The sequence below is a fragment of the Capricornis sumatraensis genome, chromosome 20 (assembly GCF_032405125.1).
Source record: "Capricornis sumatraensis isolate serow.1 chromosome 20, serow.2, whole genome shotgun sequence".
In the NCBI taxonomy this organism is placed as follows: Eukaryota; Metazoa; Chordata; class Mammalia; order Artiodactyla; family Bovidae; genus Capricornis; species Capricornis sumatraensis.
The window spans coordinates 47,863,153-47,881,404 of NC_091088.1; the positions used below are offsets into that span (position 1 = coordinate 47,863,153).

An 18,252-nucleotide genomic window follows, 5' to 3' on the forward strand; every position below is an offset into this window, starting at 1 on the left:
GTAATCAGTACATGCTTAGTATACAGGGACAAACCAAAAAACACTAAACATGTCAATACCCAGAGGTGGCAAAGACTTGTTTGTTGTCAACTGGGTTCCAATGGATATATCAGGAACTTCTGGAGGTGAACCCAGGACTCAGCTTCCTCCTTCCAGCCCTCCCCAAACCAATGGAATATTGCTGAGACCTATTAATTTTGTTTCTAAACAAAGATAAGATATCTAAGGCATTAAAACCCCACACAAATTTCTTCCTTATGAATGTTGAATCACTAACTCAATTTATTGCATCCTTTGAGTCATGCATGCCTCATTTCATAAAACATATTCTTTCTAAATTAGTATTTTACATAAGGATTGAAGCAGAATGTTGAATTCAGTTTAACAGAGTCTCAGCACTAATTTCTGGAAACAAATTCCACTTAAAAAAGATCCTATTCCCTTAAGAGAGGTGAACACTGCATCTAGAAAACTATTTTTTTTTCCTAAAGATAATTTGGAATGAGTTCTTCTACCCTGGAGAGAATGTCTAGATTTAAGCTACATAAAATAAAAGAGGTCTATTTATCATGACCCACTCTCAAGTGCTAGGGCTCTGTGGGATGCTGGGCAAGGGGCATGAAGTTACCAGCTCCATGGACTGGTAAATTGTCCTTCCATAATGCCCTTGTAAATTCCATAGCAAATAAAATTATATTTAACCTAGAATTTTGGAACAATGGGGTGTCAGTCAGGCAAGGAACTCTTGACTTGTTAGGCAGACTGTTGTTAGTTACTTCTGCCAAATACACTTTACCTTTAAAAAGTGCTCTCCTTTATCCATTCGCCTGTCAATGGACATCTAGATTGTTTCCACGTCCTGGCTACTGTAAATACTGCAATGAACATTTGAGTATATGTGTCTTTTTGAATTATGGTTCTCTCACGGTATAAGCCCAGTCAAAGTACTTCCACTAGACAGCTAGTGGGATTGCTGGATCATATGTTAGCTCTATTATTTTTTTTAAGGAACCTCCACATTGTTTCTCCATATAGTGGCTGTATCAATTTACATTCCCAACAATGATGCAAGAGGGCTCCCCTTTCTCCACACCTTCTCCAGCATTTATTGTTTGTAGATTTCTTGATGATGGCCATTCTGACTGGTGTGAAGTGATTCCTCATTGTAGTTTTGATCTGGATTTCTCTAATAACTAGTGATGAGCATCTTTTCATGTGTCTCTTGGCAATATTACTCAGCCATAAAAAGGAATGAAATTGTAGTGATGCGGATGGACCTAGAGTTTTTCATACAGAGTGAAATAAGTCAGAAAGAAAAAAAATGTATATTAAAGTATATATGTGTAATTTAGAAAAATGGTATAGGTAAGCCTATTTGCAAGGCAGGAATATGAGAGCAGACATAGAGAATGTGTGCGTGGACACAGGACAGTGGTGGGAAGAATTAGGAGACTGATTTTACACATTACCACGAGTAAAACAGACAGCTAGTGGGGACCTGCTGTGTAGCACAAAGAGCTCAGCTCAGTGTTATATGGTGACCTGGATGGATGGGATGGGTAGGCAAGGGAGGGCAATGTAAGAGGAGATATGTATACATATAACTAATTCACTAATACCAGACCACCTGACCTGCCTCTTGAGAAACCTATATGCAGGTCAGGAAGCAATAGTTAGAACTGGACATGGAACAACAGACTGGTTCCAAATAGGAAAAGGAGTACATTAAGGCTGTATATTGTCACCCTGCTTATTTAACTTATATGCAGGGTACATCATGAGAACCGCTGGGCTGGAAGAAGCACAAGCTGGAATCAAGATTGCTGGGAGAAATATCAATAACCTCAGATATGCAGATGACACCATCCTTATGGCAGAAAGTGAAGAGGAGCTAAAAAGCCTCTTGATGAAAGTGAAAGAGGAGAGTGAAAAAGTTGGCTTAAAGTTCAACATTCAGAAAACGAAAATCATGGCATCTGGTCCCATCACTTCATGGGAAATAGATGGGGAAACAGTGGAAACAGTGTCAGACTATTTTTTTGGGCTCCAAAATCACTGCAGATGGTGATTACAGCCATGAAATTAAAAGACGCTTACTCCTTGGAAGAAAAGTTATGACCAACCTAGATAGTATATTCAAAAGCAGAGACATTACTTTGCCAATAAAGGTCCGTCTAGTCAAGGCTATGGTTTTTCCAGTGGTCATGTATGGATGTGAGAGTTGGACTGTGAAGAAAGCTGAGTGCCGAGGAATTGATGCTTTTGAACTGTGGTGTTGGAGAAGACTCATGAGAGTCCCCTGGACTGCAAGGAGATCCAACCAGTCCATTCTGAAGGAGATCAGCCCTGGGATTTCTTTGGAGGAAATGATGCTAAAGCTGAAACTCCAGTACTTTGGCCACCTCATGCGAAGAGTTGACTCATTGGAAAAGACTGTGATGCTGGGAGGGATTGGGGGCAGGAGGAGAAGGGGACGACAGAGGATGAGATGGCTGGATGGCATCACTGACTCGATGGACATGAGTCTGAGTGAACTCCGGGAGTTGGTGATGGACAGGGAGGCCTGGCGTGCTGCGATTCATGGGGTTGCAAAGAGTTGGGCACGACTGAGCGACTGAGCTGAACTGAACTGATATAAATTATGTAATTAAACATTATATAATCATAAAAGTGATAACAGTCAATACTTCTTCACTGCTTTTTCTCTACCAAATGCCATTCTAAGCCCTTTACAGGTGCTGCCTTGTTGACTTCTCACATGCATGGTACTGGGCAATATTATGATCTCTCATCTTAGATAAAGACTGTGGGGTACACAGCTTAGGTGGCTTCGTCAAGATCATGGAGCTGGTAAATAGCAATGTCCCCTTTGAGCTCTGGTCCGAGATGCCACGATGAAAATGAGGGCAGGTGAGGGCCCAGGGAGCGATAGGGAAGGCAGAGTGTGAGCAGGCTGGACTCTCTGAGAATCCCTCCTGGAATAGGGTCATGAAGAGGTTTTCGGGGAGCCTCCAGGCAGAAGGCTACCTGGGCTCCTTCAAGGGGTGGCAGGTGTTGCTGTTCAGATATGCACAGATGAGCCCAGGGGACATGAAGGCTCAGATCACAGTGGCCTCATGGGGTCTGCAAGGAATTAAGATTTTGTTTTGAATGTATGGGAAGCCTTTTGAGAAGGGTGTTAAAACAACCTTTAGATCTTCGCTAGATTTGAATTCAGAGATTGAAAACCTACAGCATGCTTTGGGGACCATAATTATTCAACTTCAGTTTCCTTGTGGGTAATGGTGGTGCTTGTTGGGTTTATGTGAAATGAACTGAGAAAAGCTGTTTTCCCAAATGCTCAGCATTCTAATTCTGCCAGAGTTTTTGCTCTTGGCCATAAGAGCTGAGTCTCACCTTCCATTTCTCACTCATTTTACTCCATTTATCACCTTTTACACCGAAACTGTTTCCATTTGGTGCTAAAAGGAAAAGCAAAGCTGGACTGCAGCCTTGATATCAAGGGGCAGGAGCCACAAGCTCAGTCTCAGAGGGAGTCCGTCTCTGTCTTCCATGTGCCCAGACATTTAGTTCTGAAGACCCAGCCATGACTGACTTCCCAAACAGTGCTCTAGGCTGGAGCCCTCATCCTCTGCACACTTCTCATCTTCACTCTTAGCGTCTCCTCACTCTCTGCCCCTCGCTCTGTTCCAATTTGAAGGATTTCTATGAGACTCTCCTGACTCAGGTGTGCCCACTCATCACACACGAGCATGTGAACATCAGAACATGCATCTGCATGCCCAGGACATCAGAACAAAGCAGGCTAGCACATTCATCAGACTTGAGATACGTGTGCTGTGGGAGAGCATTCAAGGATTGTTGGTTTCACTTTTTTCCAGCCCAGTAATGAGGGGAAAGAGAAGAATGAGCAAGGGGGAGGGACTGAGTCCCTTTGAGATAATGAAGAGTGAGCTGTCACTGCACACCATCCGAGATGGCTTTTGGGAGGAGACTTGTCATGGGGATGTGCGCCTACCAGGCTGTGGACACCTCAACTGTGAGGTTTCCATCACGAGAATGTGCCAGAGTGGGCCTAGCTCAGACAGCATCTACCTGTGAATGTCAAAATTGGCTGGAAGGCTAGTATTTGTTTCTCTGGACCACTCCCTCATTATTTCCTTTCTGTACCTTCGGACCCAGCAGGAGAAATGCAGGAGGTGGATACAGACCATCCTGAGTAGCCTCTGTTTTGAGTACTATCTCAGGCCCTGCCAAGTTACACAGCACACACACTGGGCCAAAGAGGCAACCTATAAAAAGAGCTTCTCTCACAAACACTGCTGCTACACACACACACACACACACACACACACTGCTGGAGAGCCTCCCGCACAAACTACCACCTCATGCACACAGGAAGTCCTGGATTTAATGGCTGGGCTTATCTTGTGCAACATTCCCAAGGCTCCATTTTTCATTAAGCAATTTTTAAAGAGTTTTATGACCCCGTGAACAATAATTTTTTTTAGTGAAAGCAGACTAAATTGTAAGTGGCGGTAATTACACCAAACTAATTGTAGGCAAAATTAGTAAGAGGTCAGATCCGTTTGGTCGCAAAAGAAAATATATGCTTGGATCACACCTTAAATGATCTCTTGGAAACTAATTCATCACAGAAAGAAAGGAATCTTCCTAAATTAACAGTAGTCTCTCCAAGAACAATTACAGGGAATAAGATTTCCTCTTTGGTTTGGGTTTTTGTTAGATATCTAGTGTATGCATGTGTGTGTGTGTGTGTGTGTGTGTGTGTGTGTGTGTGTGTATCTGCCTGTGTGTCTTTGTGTGTGTGTTGCACATGCACACTGGATTGGATCGTAGGTTTTCACAGCACCAGTCCAGATAACTAAACACCTCCTTGGTGGAGCGCAGAGTGTGACCTAGACATCAGAAGACTTAGTACCTCCTAGTGCCCACTCCAGTACTCTTGCCTGGAAAATCCCATGGGCGGAGGAGCCTGGTAGGCTGCAGTCCACGGGGTCTTGAAGAGTCAGACACGACTGAGCGACTTCACTTTCACTTTTCACTTTCATGCACTAGAGAAAAAAAAGGCAACCAACTCCAGTGTTCTTGCCTGGAGAATCCCAGGGACGGGGGAGCCTGGTGGGCTGCCGTCTCTGGGGTCGCACAGAGTCAGACGCAACTGAAGCGACTTAGCAGCAGCAGCAGCAGCAGTGCTCTCAGAGCTTGTGATGGGACCTCATCCAGCTCAATCCTTCTCTCCTTGATAGGATCGTTGTTGCCACCTCACTATAATGGAGGAGTACTTTACAAAATACACCCAGAAGTATTGGGATACTTGAATTTCCAGGAGGACGAAAATTAGGCGCCTCTCCCGTACACATGCACAATAGATGTTAGCGGTCCTCCAACTGGCCATCAGTGCTTGGGGACTGAGATAGCCATAGCTTCTGCACATGTGTCCAGTGATGTCCTGTATCCATGTGGCGAGAAAAGAGGTCCAGCAGATGCCCCATTAGGCCATGTGTTCCCTTTACTATTTGGGTCCCAAGGAAGGGTCATCCAGCCAGTCACAGAATGTGTCCAGTGACAGGAAGCTCACAAGTCCTCTTCACAGGGAGTATCATCTGGGCACTCAGTAACCTTTTACCTGTAATGAAAGGATGTCCTCACTTTTCTCAGCCCTCTGGTTCCTGACAAGCCATTATCTGAGCATCCACACCCTATCAAGACAGTACGGCTCCCTCTAATAGTCACACTCCAAGGTCTAGGGATGTAAGTGGAGGATCTTTCCAGGTCAGCCCAGGGGTAAACTCAAAATAATGATGAGGCAATGGTGGTCGGAGATGCCAGTCCGTGTCAGGACTTTAGTAGAACTGTGACCTGGGGATTCTATTCCAGGGCAGGGGGGTCCCTGTGGACTTTTTGCTGTGACAGATCCTGCATTGCCTCCTTTGGCTTATTTCACAAGCTCCTGCAGCTGTATTGCCTGCCACACTCCACCCACCTGAGATCGCTCTGTGCCTTTGACCTAAACGTGGCGTTCCTGCTCCTTCTCCCTTCCTGCAACTTCTCCACCCACCTACATAGCTGCCGCTCATCCTTCAAAACAAGTCAGGTAGCACAGCCTAATGGATGAGGGGGTCCCATCTCTCATGTGGGATGGGTATTCCCGCTCTGTCTTGTATAGAATGCGGAGTTTTCATCCCCCAAAGCACTTTTCATGCTGTATCATCATCATCAATTACCTACTCCATGAGAGCCCCACCTTCACCAGGCCTTGAGTCCCCATTCCTAGCAGGCGCATCTGTGAACCCAGCATCCAGCCTCATGCCTGGAAGTGGGGTGGGGGGAAGCAGTCGATAAGTGCTTGTGAAATGAATGAATGGGTCATGCTGCCTACAGGTCACTCTTCAGGGGCCATGTCAAGTTCTCCTTGGTCAGTTGTCAAAAATAAACAGCACTTACAGGGAAGCACACCTAGCATATGCTCACTTCCAGAAAATTCCACACCAGGGCTAAAGGTATGGTTTTGACCAGCATTCTGGACCCAGACGTTAGTGCAACACCCAAGAGTTGACATCAGTGAGGAAGAAGAGGAGGGGGGAAATAGGAAATATAGGAGGATGAGGTTAGAAACAGCTGGATAAATTCATAAAGAAGCTAACCTTTGCCCCTGTCTCATCCAACTACCCAGCTTCCCAGGCAGAGAGAGGCAGGGATGCACGCAGATCCCTGGCCCCAAGGGAGAAACGCTCCAGCAAGTCCTCATGGCCTCTGGCTGAGAAAGGTTCCCAGGAAGAAAGCCCAGTCAGAAGTTCAAGTTTTGCATAGAGACAATATGGCTGCAACGACTCAGATCCATCGTGAAATCTTTCAGCGGTGGCTTCAGCCAAGTAGCTACAAGAAGGGCCCTCAGAGATACAAAATCTAAGAAAAATAGTCCTGGCATCTAATTACAACAGTGCAGTTTGCTGCTTTTATCTGTAATTGGACTGTATAGTCTTTCATTCTAATTTACTTTACATCTAAACTGTGATAATCAAGACAAGCAGAACAGAATGGTCTCTAACTGGCTATCCTACTGACACCCGTTAATGCCTAATTATAACAACTAAATTAAAGATGCGACTGTAAAGAGGTGGAATATCAGTTTGAAGCATTTAATTCTGTGGAAAGAAGTAGAGATTTTAAAACCCAAGTAAGAAAATCAATATTATGCCTCATTATATTGGTATTGCCAAACAGATTAATGAAATTAAGTATTTTGTTGTGTTGCTTTTCTTTTTCCCAATGTTATCCTGATACAATGATGGTTTGTAATGAAGCAGTACTGCAGGGGAAGAAGTCTAAATGGAGAGCCAATTTATACACCGAAATCGGGAGATAGCTAATCTCATTTATAGAGCAAAGGTTTTCTTTTGATATGGGTAGATTTTTAGATAGGCATCATGAGTCTGGACTTTGCAGTCTCGTGGAACAAAAGTAAAATCAACCCACAGCTAAGGGGAAATGCTTTCTCTCCCCTTCTCAGGAGCAGATGTGTCGACGGGGACCACCTTGACAATGTCAGAGTTCACAGACACTGTGGTTTGGGAAAAACACCCTTGAAACTTGCTGTGCCAGTGGCCGCCCAGTCTATCCCAGGATAAAAATGGCCATCCACAAAAATGCAGAATGTCAGGGGCAGAGGAAAGCTGGGCAGATGAACGGATGATTTACCACATCTCCAAGAGCCATTTGGTTGGTTGAAAATTGGAGAAGACACAGTAAGATGAAGTCACTGTTCAGGTTTAACAACAAAGCTTGGAAGTAGAAGGACCAAGGTTTGCAAAGGGAAGCTGTGATGTTCCTGGGTGAGGCAGTGCACATGTGTCCCTGACAAAGTGGCAGCGACATGCCCACTCAACCTGCCCCATACGCTTTTATTTTGCTTGCCTACTCTTTCTTCCTTCCTTTCTTCTTTCTTCTTTTTTCTTTCCCTTTCTGCTTTCCTTCTTCCTCCCTCCCTCTCTGTCTTTCTTTCCTACAATTGCCCATCCTAATTTCTAAGTCTTTTAATTCCAAGTCAACACAGGTCTCAAAAACAGTCATAAAAATTGGCACATGCTGACTGCCAAGTCAGCATCTGAGTCATCCATTTTAGTGCCCAAGCCACAGAGATGCATGATGGCAGATCTTTGAAGAATCCAAAGATCTTGCGAGGGAGACTGATCATTCTGAGGAATCTCTGGAAATATCGTGGGATTGGATTTCCTGACCAGCGAATTCCTGTGAGTGAACAACTTGAGGGTTATGGTTTCAGACCTCTTCTGGGGCCAAGGACCGTATGACAATGAAGCAGGCTAAGGTCTTGCACCATAGAGCTTTCATTTCTTCCATTTATAATTTCATTTATAACTGCTTTCATTTGACTTCCCTGGTGGCTCAGATGGTAAAGCGTCTGCCTACAATGCGGGAGACCCGGGTTCAATCCCTGGGTCGGGAAGATCCCCCGGAGAAGGACATGGCAACCCACTCCAGTACTCTTGCCTGGAAAATCCCATGGATGGAGGAGCGTTGTAGGCTACAGTCCATGGAGTCGCAAAGAGTCAGACGTGACTGAGCGACTTCACTTTCATTTATATAACTGGGTTAGGTGGGGCTGCTAGACCCACTTGGTAGGTGAAACTGAGAGCTGGGGACCAACTTGGAAGGAAAACCCAGCTTCAGGGAACAAACCCAGAACTTCCAAAAGTCCAAAAACTTTTGAAACCCAGATTTCAAAAATCAAGAAGGAAGACATGTGAATTTCCACTTATAATTAAATTTTTGTGTTTGGAAAAGAAAATTTTATTGTGAATTTTCATGTGCCGTCATGTTTTCAGATTCCGGGGAGTTTACCCACCTGGTAAGCACATGCATGATATGAAGGCAAGGATGATGGTTCCCTGGAGACAGTGATCACCACATGCATGGGAGGGGTCCCAAGCCCGATCAGAAAGGGACAGTATAGCTCTTGATCCTGCAGGACCAGAGATGTCTCTAATTGTTCCTGGGCTGAGAGCACTCAGAAAGAAAGCACAGCAACCTCCCACCAGTCCCGCCTCTCAGTTGCAAAAACAAAGCCAAATAAAAACGGCTAGCGACCGCTGGTCCCACTGCAACAGATGTGGTGCCTCTATACCATCTTGTTTGCTCTTAAGGCTTAAAAAAAGGAAAAAAACCCTGAAAACAGACAGAGGTAGCTTGTCCCTTCTTCTTGTTTACAAGGCTGCAGGAGCACCTGTGGAAGAACGGGTTCCTGCAGAAATGCTTGACCTCCACTCAGATGGCCCGAGACTACACCAGCCAGCTCGGCACACCCATCTGCAAATGACTCTGGGTCCGTCTGCACATGTCTGCTCTAGACCTGGAGGAACTCAAAGAATCATCCTCAGAACAATCGCAGGTGCAGAGCATCACCACACCTTCTGTGCATGTGATCTTTACACTGTGTACACCTACATCCACACACGTGCTGAAGACCTGCTGTGTGCCGCTTGGCCTTGAGGTCTGTGGCTGACTCTTGGTTCAGCCCAACTCCCCATCACACAGGCTGCTCCTGTTATCTGGCCTGTATCCCCTTAGCCTTGGCTTTGAGAGCAGAGCCCCCAGTAGCCAGTGAGGACTGTAAGGCCTCTGACCACCCCTGTATTGTTTCTTCTGGTTTCAGATGAAGTGGCTCATGTGGAAAACCAACATGGAAGCCTCCAGAGTGAATCCTACCCCTGAGGATTCATGTCGATGTATAGCAAAACCAATACAGTATTGTAAAGTAAAATTTTAAAAAAAGTAGTCATAAAAAATTAAAAAAAAAAATACTTCTAAGCAGAGCTGGGACTATGGGGTGTCCCCTGTTCTCAGCTTGACTCCAGGCACCTTAGAATCCCACAGCCCCATACATACCATTAAAGACCATTTGCCTAATAATTTATTTCATTGGCAAGGGTGATGGAAGGGCAATGACACAACTTGTGACTTTGTGTAACAACTGCCTCTTTTTCTTAAACTTTAGGCCACAGCTTTTGCTGTATAATAAGCCACTCTAAAATTTGGTGGCTTAAAAACAATCACGTTTAGCTCATGCTTCTATGAGTTGGTTGGGTGGCGCTTTCGGTTCAGGCTGGCTCAGATAATCACGACTAGGCTTGCTTGTGCATCTGTGGTCAGCTGGTGAGTAGGCTCAAGACTGGGTGTTCTTAGATGCCCTTGGTGAGACTTCTGGCCTCTGGCAGGCTGTTGGCCAGGATGAGGAGGGTGACTGGGCCACATGGCTTTCATCATGCAGCAGCCCAGCCCTGGCTTCCTCCCATGGTGGTCACAGCAAGAGAGTGAGGCCAAATGTGCATTCGAATCTCTGCCCATGGCTTCTTTTCCATGTCCCATTGGCTAAAGCAAGTCCCATAGCCAAGATCCGAATCAGTGTGGAAGCACTGCTTAAGAGTTTGGATGCCAGAACAGGAGGAATTTGTCACCATTTTTGCATCCATTACAGTCGTCTCTTGTTTATTTTTCATTTTCTAGTCTTTTTCATTCAATGACTGGATCATTTATTTTCAACACTAAGTGTTTATAAATGATGTACAAGTTCAGCTTTGCAATACCCAGTTGCTTGCTCAAAAGAACTACTGTATGCCAACTAAGTACTCAGACTCTATTAGTAGAGAGTTTACTTTGAACTTGCCTTTTCAATGATATTTTTTTAATCACTGATATAGCTTTATATATTTCTGCTAGCTCAGTAGACTTCTAGAAATGAACTGTGTATACCTTCATCCACACACATGCTGAAGACCTGCTGTGTGCAGGATATTTATGTCCTAATGTCCTAATGTGGAAAAATATTCTGATATATGAAGTGAATTAAAAAAGGAAACTGACAATTATACATGCACACTGTATGAGCTTATTGTTAAAGTGTGTATGCCGTGTATATTGTATAACACATATGACACATGGGACACACACGTACACAAACATGCTTGGGAATAAAAACATACAAAAAAAAGTTCAGCTTTGATTCTCTATTTAGCACACAATATTTAGGAAAAAATTTTTATGTTACAATTAGATCGATTTTTTGACTTTTTTCTACTTTCACTATGTTTTGGTTTCAAAATTTGGCTTATTTCCTCTTCTTTAGCTCTTCCTAAAGCCATAAGTTGTGTTTAATTTTCAGTATACCGTGGATATTTGAAAAGTGTATGTGTTTGTTTGATGCAGGTATGCAGTTACAAGTAAATGTAAGTTATATTTGGATATAGGATCAACCTTGTTAGTATTTTAAAATTTTCTCTACTGTTATTATCTGCCTGACCTGTTCATTTCTGAAAGGAAAACATCATGTTGTTTTCATGGGTTTTTATTTGATATATGTTTGTGCAAGATTGGACAGGAAGTAAATAATTATATAAGAATCATGTAATTTTTATACTCCTGGTGAAGTAAATTTTAATCAGGATAAAAATAACTCCTTTATCCTGCTTTATGTTTGCTGTGTAGAGTTTCATGTCCTATTGACATGGGCCAAGAATTGATAGAGCCATTAATAGTAAAGGTGCTGATTTACTAGCTCATTTATCGAGTGAGTATAATTATGAATTAGTGTGCTTTCTTTACAGTAAAATTTGCTAATATATTTAAAAGTATAAAAATGCTCATCCTATTTTAAAATTGAAATTTTATTGAGATAATTATAGATTCATATTCAGTTGAAAGGAAAGATACAGATAAATTCCATGTACCTTTTTCTAGTTTTCACTGCTGATAACATTTTGCAAAATGAGAGTATAATATCACAACCAAGACGATGATATTGATACAAGCCACATTTTCACCCCAATGTCTCCAATTTTACTTGTACACAATTATACTGTTATGTATATGTACATGTTATGTATATGTATGTGTTATGTTATATGTATTCAGTTCTATACAATTTAATCATGTGTATAGGTTTGCATATATGCCACCATAGTCTAAATACAGGACCTTCCATCATCGCAAAATTCCCTCATTACTTTTACAATCATACCTTCCTCCCTTCCATTTTCCATCACTTGTCCCTAATTCCTGCATTTATAGCATTTTGTCATTAGAAATATGTTATATAAAATATTAAATAGTGTGTAACATTTGGAGATTAGATTTTTTTCACTCAGATTATTTGCTGAAGATCCATTCAAGTTACTGCATGTATCAATAGCTTTCTTAATTTTTATTGCTGAGTGATTATTTCTTGTATTGCACATATGTACCACAATTTAACCATTCACCTGCTGAATTCATCTGAGCTGTTTCTAGTATTGGGGCTATTATGAATAAAGTGACTATAGCATTCACTTGTAAGCACTTATGGGAACATAGTTTCAATATCTCTGAAATAAATATTCAGGAGTACAATTTGGGGTTTCTAAGGCAATTTCACGGAGAAGGCAATGGCACCCCACTCCAGTACTCTTGCCTGGAAAATCCCATGGGTGGAGGAGCCAGGTGGGCTGCAGTCCATGGGGTCGCTAAGAGTCAGACACGACTGAGCGACTTCACTTTCACTTTTCACTTTCATGCATTGGAGAAGGAAATGGCAACCCACTCCAGTATTCTTGCCTGGAGAATCTCAGGGACAGGGGAGCCTCATGGGCTGCCGTCTATGGGGTCGCACAGAGTTGGACACGACTGAAGCGACAGCAGTCGCAGCAGCAAGGCAATTTCATGTTAAGTTTTATAAGAAACTGACCACCTGTTTTCAGGGATGGCTATTTCATCTTATATTTCTATCAATAAAGTATTAGTGAGTTAGTTTTTCCACATCCTTGCTAGCCCTTGATAATGTTACTATTTTTTATTGTCACCATTCTGATCCGTATGTAGTGATATCTCATTATGGTTTTAATATACACTTTCCTGCTGGTTCATTAAGTTAAATATCATTTCATGTGCTTATTTGCCATCTGCATATCATCTTCATTGAAAAATCTGTGTCTTTTGCACATTTTCTAACTTGAGTGTCTGTTTTGCTTTGCTATTGAGTTTTGAGTGTTCTTTATATATTCAGGATACTATCCTTTGTTGAATATGTGGTTTACAAATATTTCCACACGGTTTATTGCTTATCATTCATCTTCTTCAACCTGGACTTTCACAGAGGAAAATCTTTTAACTTTGATGAAGTCTAATTTATCATATTTTTCTTTTATGGATTGTGTTTTGGTGCCAGATCTAAGGACTCTGCCTAAACTTAGATGTCAAAATCTTTTCTTTCTGTTTTTCCTAAACGTTTTATGTGGTGGTTTAGTCGCTAAGTCATGTCTGACTTTTGCAACCCCATGAACTGTAGCCTGCCAGGCTCCTCTGTCTATGGGATTCTCCAGGCAAGAATACTGGAGTGGGTTGCCATTTCCTTCTCCAGGGGATCTTCCTGACCCAGGAATCAAACCCAGGTCTCCTGCATTACAGACAGATTCTTTACTGACTGAGCTATGATTTAAGTCTATAGTCAATTTTGAGTTAATTTGAGGTTTAACTTGCGTTTAATTTTCTTACCTGTAGATGGCCCCTATTCTAGCACCATTTGTTGAAAAGGCTATCCTTCCTTCATTGAACTGCTTTCACTCCTTTGTAAAAAGAATATGGAATTTATATTTTTAAAAATGAACAAAATAGAAAGCCCAGAGATAAATCCACACACCTATGGACACCTTATCTTTGACAAAGGAGGCAAGAATATACAATGGATTAAAGACAAGCTCTTTAACAAGTGGTGCTGGGAAAACTGGTCAACCACTTGTAAAAGAATGAAACTAGAACACTTTCTAACACTATTCACAAAAATAAACTCAAAATGGATTAAAGATCTAAACATAAGACCAGAAACTATAAAACTCCTAGAGGAGAACATAGGCAAAACACTCTCTGACATAAATCAGAGCAGGATCCTCTATGATCCATCCACCCCCCACAATACTGGAAATAAAAGCAAAAATAAACAAATGGGGTCTAATTAAAATTTAAAACTTCTGCACAACAAAGGAAACTATAAGCAAGGTGAAAAGACAGCCTTTGGAATGGGAGAAAATAATAGCAAATGAAGCAACTGACAAACAACTAATCTCAAAAATATACAAGCAACTTATACAGCTCAATTCTAGAAAAATAAATGACCCAATAAAAAAATGGGCCAAAGAATCAAATAGACATTTCTCCAAAGAAGACATACGGATGGCTAACAAACACATGAAAAGATGCTCAACATCACTCATTATTAGAGAAATGCAAATCAAGACCACAATGAGGTATCATTTCACACCAGTCAGAATGGCTGCGATCCAAAAGTCTACAAGCAATAAATGCTGGAGAGGGTGTGGAGAAAAGGGAACCCTCTTACACTGTTGATGGGAATGCAAACTAGTACAGCCACGATGGAGAACAGTGTGGAGATTCCTTTAAAAACTACAAATAGAACTGCCTTATGACCCAGCAATCCCACTGCTGGGCATACACACTGAGGAAACCAGAATTGAAAGAGACACATGTACCCCAATGTTCATCGCAACACTGTTTATAATAGCCAGGACATGGAAGCAACCTAGATGTCCCTCAGCAGATGAATGGATAAGAAAGCTGTGGTACATATACACAATGGACTATTACTCGGCCATTAAAAAGAATACATTTGAATCAGTTCTAATGAGATGGATGAAACTGGAGCCTATTATACAGAGTGAAGTAAGCCAGAAAGAAAAACACTAATACAGTATACTAACACATATATATGGAATTTAGAAAGATGGAAATGATAACCCTATATGCAAGACAGCAAAAAAGATGCAGATGTAAAGAACAGACTTTTGGACTCTGTAGGAGAGGGAGAGGGTGGGATGATTTGGGAGAATGGCATTGAAACATGTATACTATCATGTAAGAAATGAATCGCTAGTCTAGGTTCAATGCAGGATACAGGATGCTTGGGGCTAGTGCACTGGGATGACCCAGAGAGATGATGTGGGGAGGATGATGGGAGGGGGGTTCAGGGTTGGGAACTCATGTACACCTGTGGTGGATTCATGTCAATGTATGGCAAAACCAATACAGTATTGTAAAGTAAAAAAATTAAAATTTAAAAAAAATCCACAAAAAAAAGCATATTTATTTTTTTAAAAATGTTAACAGAGACTAGATCCCTGTATAATGGATTTTTCTCTGATTTATTGTATTTTCTGTAATGAGAATGTTCTCCAAGGAGTACTACTTTTAGAGCAGAAATAATCCTAATAATCTTTTTTAAAAAATGTACAGTAAGATTGAAGCCAAAAGGAAAAGAGGACAGCAAAAGATGAGACAGTTAGATAGCATCACCAACTCAATGGACACTAATGTGAGCAAACTCTGGGCGATAGGGAAGGACAGGGAAGCCTAACATGCTGCGATTCATGGGGTCACAAAGAGTTGGTCACAACTTATCAACTGAACAATAACATTGTTTATAAACTGTAAAACACTAGAAGTAACTTTTTATAATAAATAAATCCATGGTGACATAAATGAGAAAAAAATATCTACATATACAAGTGTATAAATAAGTGTATAAATAAAAATATATATCATGTAGATAATATATGATTGTGTGTTTAGACAGTAAATCACCAGAAAGCAAATAATTTTTAATAATAGAGATAAATTGAGTTTTAAAAAACATGGAATACTTCATGAATTTGTGTCTCATTCTTATGCATATCCATGTTAATCTTCTCTTATCATTCCCAAACTTTTTATATGCACTATTAGAATGCATACTGCTCATATGTTTTGACTCATCATTTTTACTTATGAAAATTCCTTTCTAAAGATGCAGTCTGTGCCCACAGCTATTTATACAGCATTATTTATAAAAGCTAATAAAGGAAGAAGGTAATAAGTCCAAAAATGCTACACAGGAAAAGTGTATTAGTCATCCATTGCTGTGTAACAAATTGCCCCAAAATTTAGCAACTTAAAACAACAGCTTATGTCATAATGTCTCTGGTATCTACTCATGACTTATCTGGGCCCTCTAAATGAGAAAGACTGCTTTCAGATGGCAGCTGAGGCTCAAGTTTTTCTCTGAAAGTTCAACTGGGAAAGGATCCATGTCCAGGCTTACTCGTGTAGTTGCTGGCAGTTTTCAGTTCCTTGTAGGCTTCTGGACAGAGGGCATCAGTTCCTCTTTGGTTTTTGGTTAGAGCCTATCATTGGAAGGACTGATGTTGAAGCTGAAACTCCAATACTTAGACCACCTGTTGCGAAGAGCTGACTCATTTGAAAAGACTCTGATGCTGGGAAAGATTGCAGGCAGGAGGAGAAGGGGATGACAGAGGATGAGATGGTTGGATGGAATCACCAACTCAATGGACATAAGTTTGACTGAACTCCAGGAGTTAGTGATGGACAGGGAGGCCTGGCGTGCTGCAGTTCATGGGGTCACAAAGAGTCAGACACGACTAAGTGACTGTAATGAACTGAACTGAACTATCTTTAGTTTATTGACTTGTGGGCTCCTCCATGTTATAACTTGCTTTACTGTAATGAACAAGGAGAATGAATGCAAGCCAGTGGAGGAGTCTATTGTCACCTAATCACAGGAGTGACTTCTAATTGATTTTGCTGTATTCAATTCACTGGAAGCAAATTCCTAGATCCAGCATACTCAAGGTAAGGGGAATGATATGAGTGGGAATACAAGGAGGCAGAGATTTGGCAATCTATATCAGAAATTGCCTACCATAATAAGTAAATAGCTACATTTTATGTTTATACATATACAACTCAATGTTGTGAATCCATTGAATTTTCTACAGTAATTACATAGTGTATGGTATTGCTGTCATCAGTAATGAAAAAAACCTTAGTGACTTGTGATTCAATATCAAATATTCAAAGATATGCTGAACTGGAGCCCAAGGGGAAGATGAGAAAAATATTAGATGGAAAAATATCTGATCAAGGCTGATAATTTTTCAAGTTAACTCAAAAAATATAAACTTCAAATCCAAAAGCTCAAGGATCTTACAGTAGGTAAAATGAAAGTCATACCAATGAATACTTAATCATAATTGCTAGAAAACTATGGTTAAAAGAGAAATATTAAACCAGGAAGAAAATGATTCTGAGAAACAAAGTATAAAAATGACTGTTTATCTCTTATCAGAAATACTGAAAGTCAGAAGACAATAGAATAATCCCTTTAAAATACTGGGGGAAAAATTGTCAACCTAAAATTATATATCCAGTGAAAATACTAATCAAAACTGAAAGTAAAATAGAGACATTTTAAGATAAGCAAAACCAAAAAAAATCATCATTGGTTGACCTATTACATGAGAAATGAAGGAATTTCTTCAGGCTAAAGAGAAATGATACAAGATGGAAACTTAAGCCTACATGAATGAAGAGCCCTAGAAATGGCAAAAACATGGAGTGAATATGAAATACATTTTCCTCATTTATTAATTTCTTTAAACAATATTTGATTATTGGAACAAAGAAATTAACACTGTATTGTAGATTTTCTTTATATGTAGAAGTAAAATGTATGTCAACAAGAGCAGGAAGGTGATTACTGGACGTATGCTGCTGCTGCTGCTGCTGCTGCTGCTAAGTCGTCAGTCGTGGCCGACTCTGTGCGACCCCAGAGACGGCAGCCCACCAGGCTCCCCAGTCCCTGGGATTCTCCAGGCAAGAACATTGAAGTGGGTTGCCATTTCCTTCTCCAATGCATGAAAGTGAAAAGGGAAAGTGAAGTCGCTCAGTCGTGTCCAACGTATACTAAATACTAAAACCAACAAAGAGGCCTAGATATAAAAATAAAGAATAAAAAAATGAAATACTAAAAATTTTTGATTGGTCTAAGAGTAGAAGAAAAGGAACAATAAGAAAATAGAAAAATAAGAAAATAGAAAACCAATGTGACTCAATAATAATAATATTAAACCTTATTCATATTAGACTAAAGCATAAAGACATAACTATATGCTGACTATAAGAAACACTCTTGAAATACAAAGACACAAATAAGATAAATATAAAAGGATGGTTAAAAAAAGATATATTAAAAGTAAGAATGAGAAAGGTGATACAGCTATATTACAATCATACAAAGAAGATTTCAAGATAAAAATATTTCTAAAGATAAAAAGAAACATTTCCTACTGACAAAGGGTTAATTGTTCAAGAAGACATGCTGAGTGAATGTACACG

At 40.8% G+C, this 18,252-nt stretch overlaps 1 non-coding gene across 1 annotated transcript; it reads right to left on the minus strand.

Moving 5' to 3' along the window:
* Window positions 1-15,707: 15,707 nt before the first annotated feature.
* Window positions 15,708-15,809, minus strand: LOC138097292 (U6 spliceosomal RNA). Its single transcript, XR_011146490.1, has one exon. It is a non-coding gene; the product is annotated as a U6 spliceosomal RNA (small nuclear RNA).
* Between the last annotated feature and the right edge of the window lie 2,443 nt (window positions 15,810-18,252).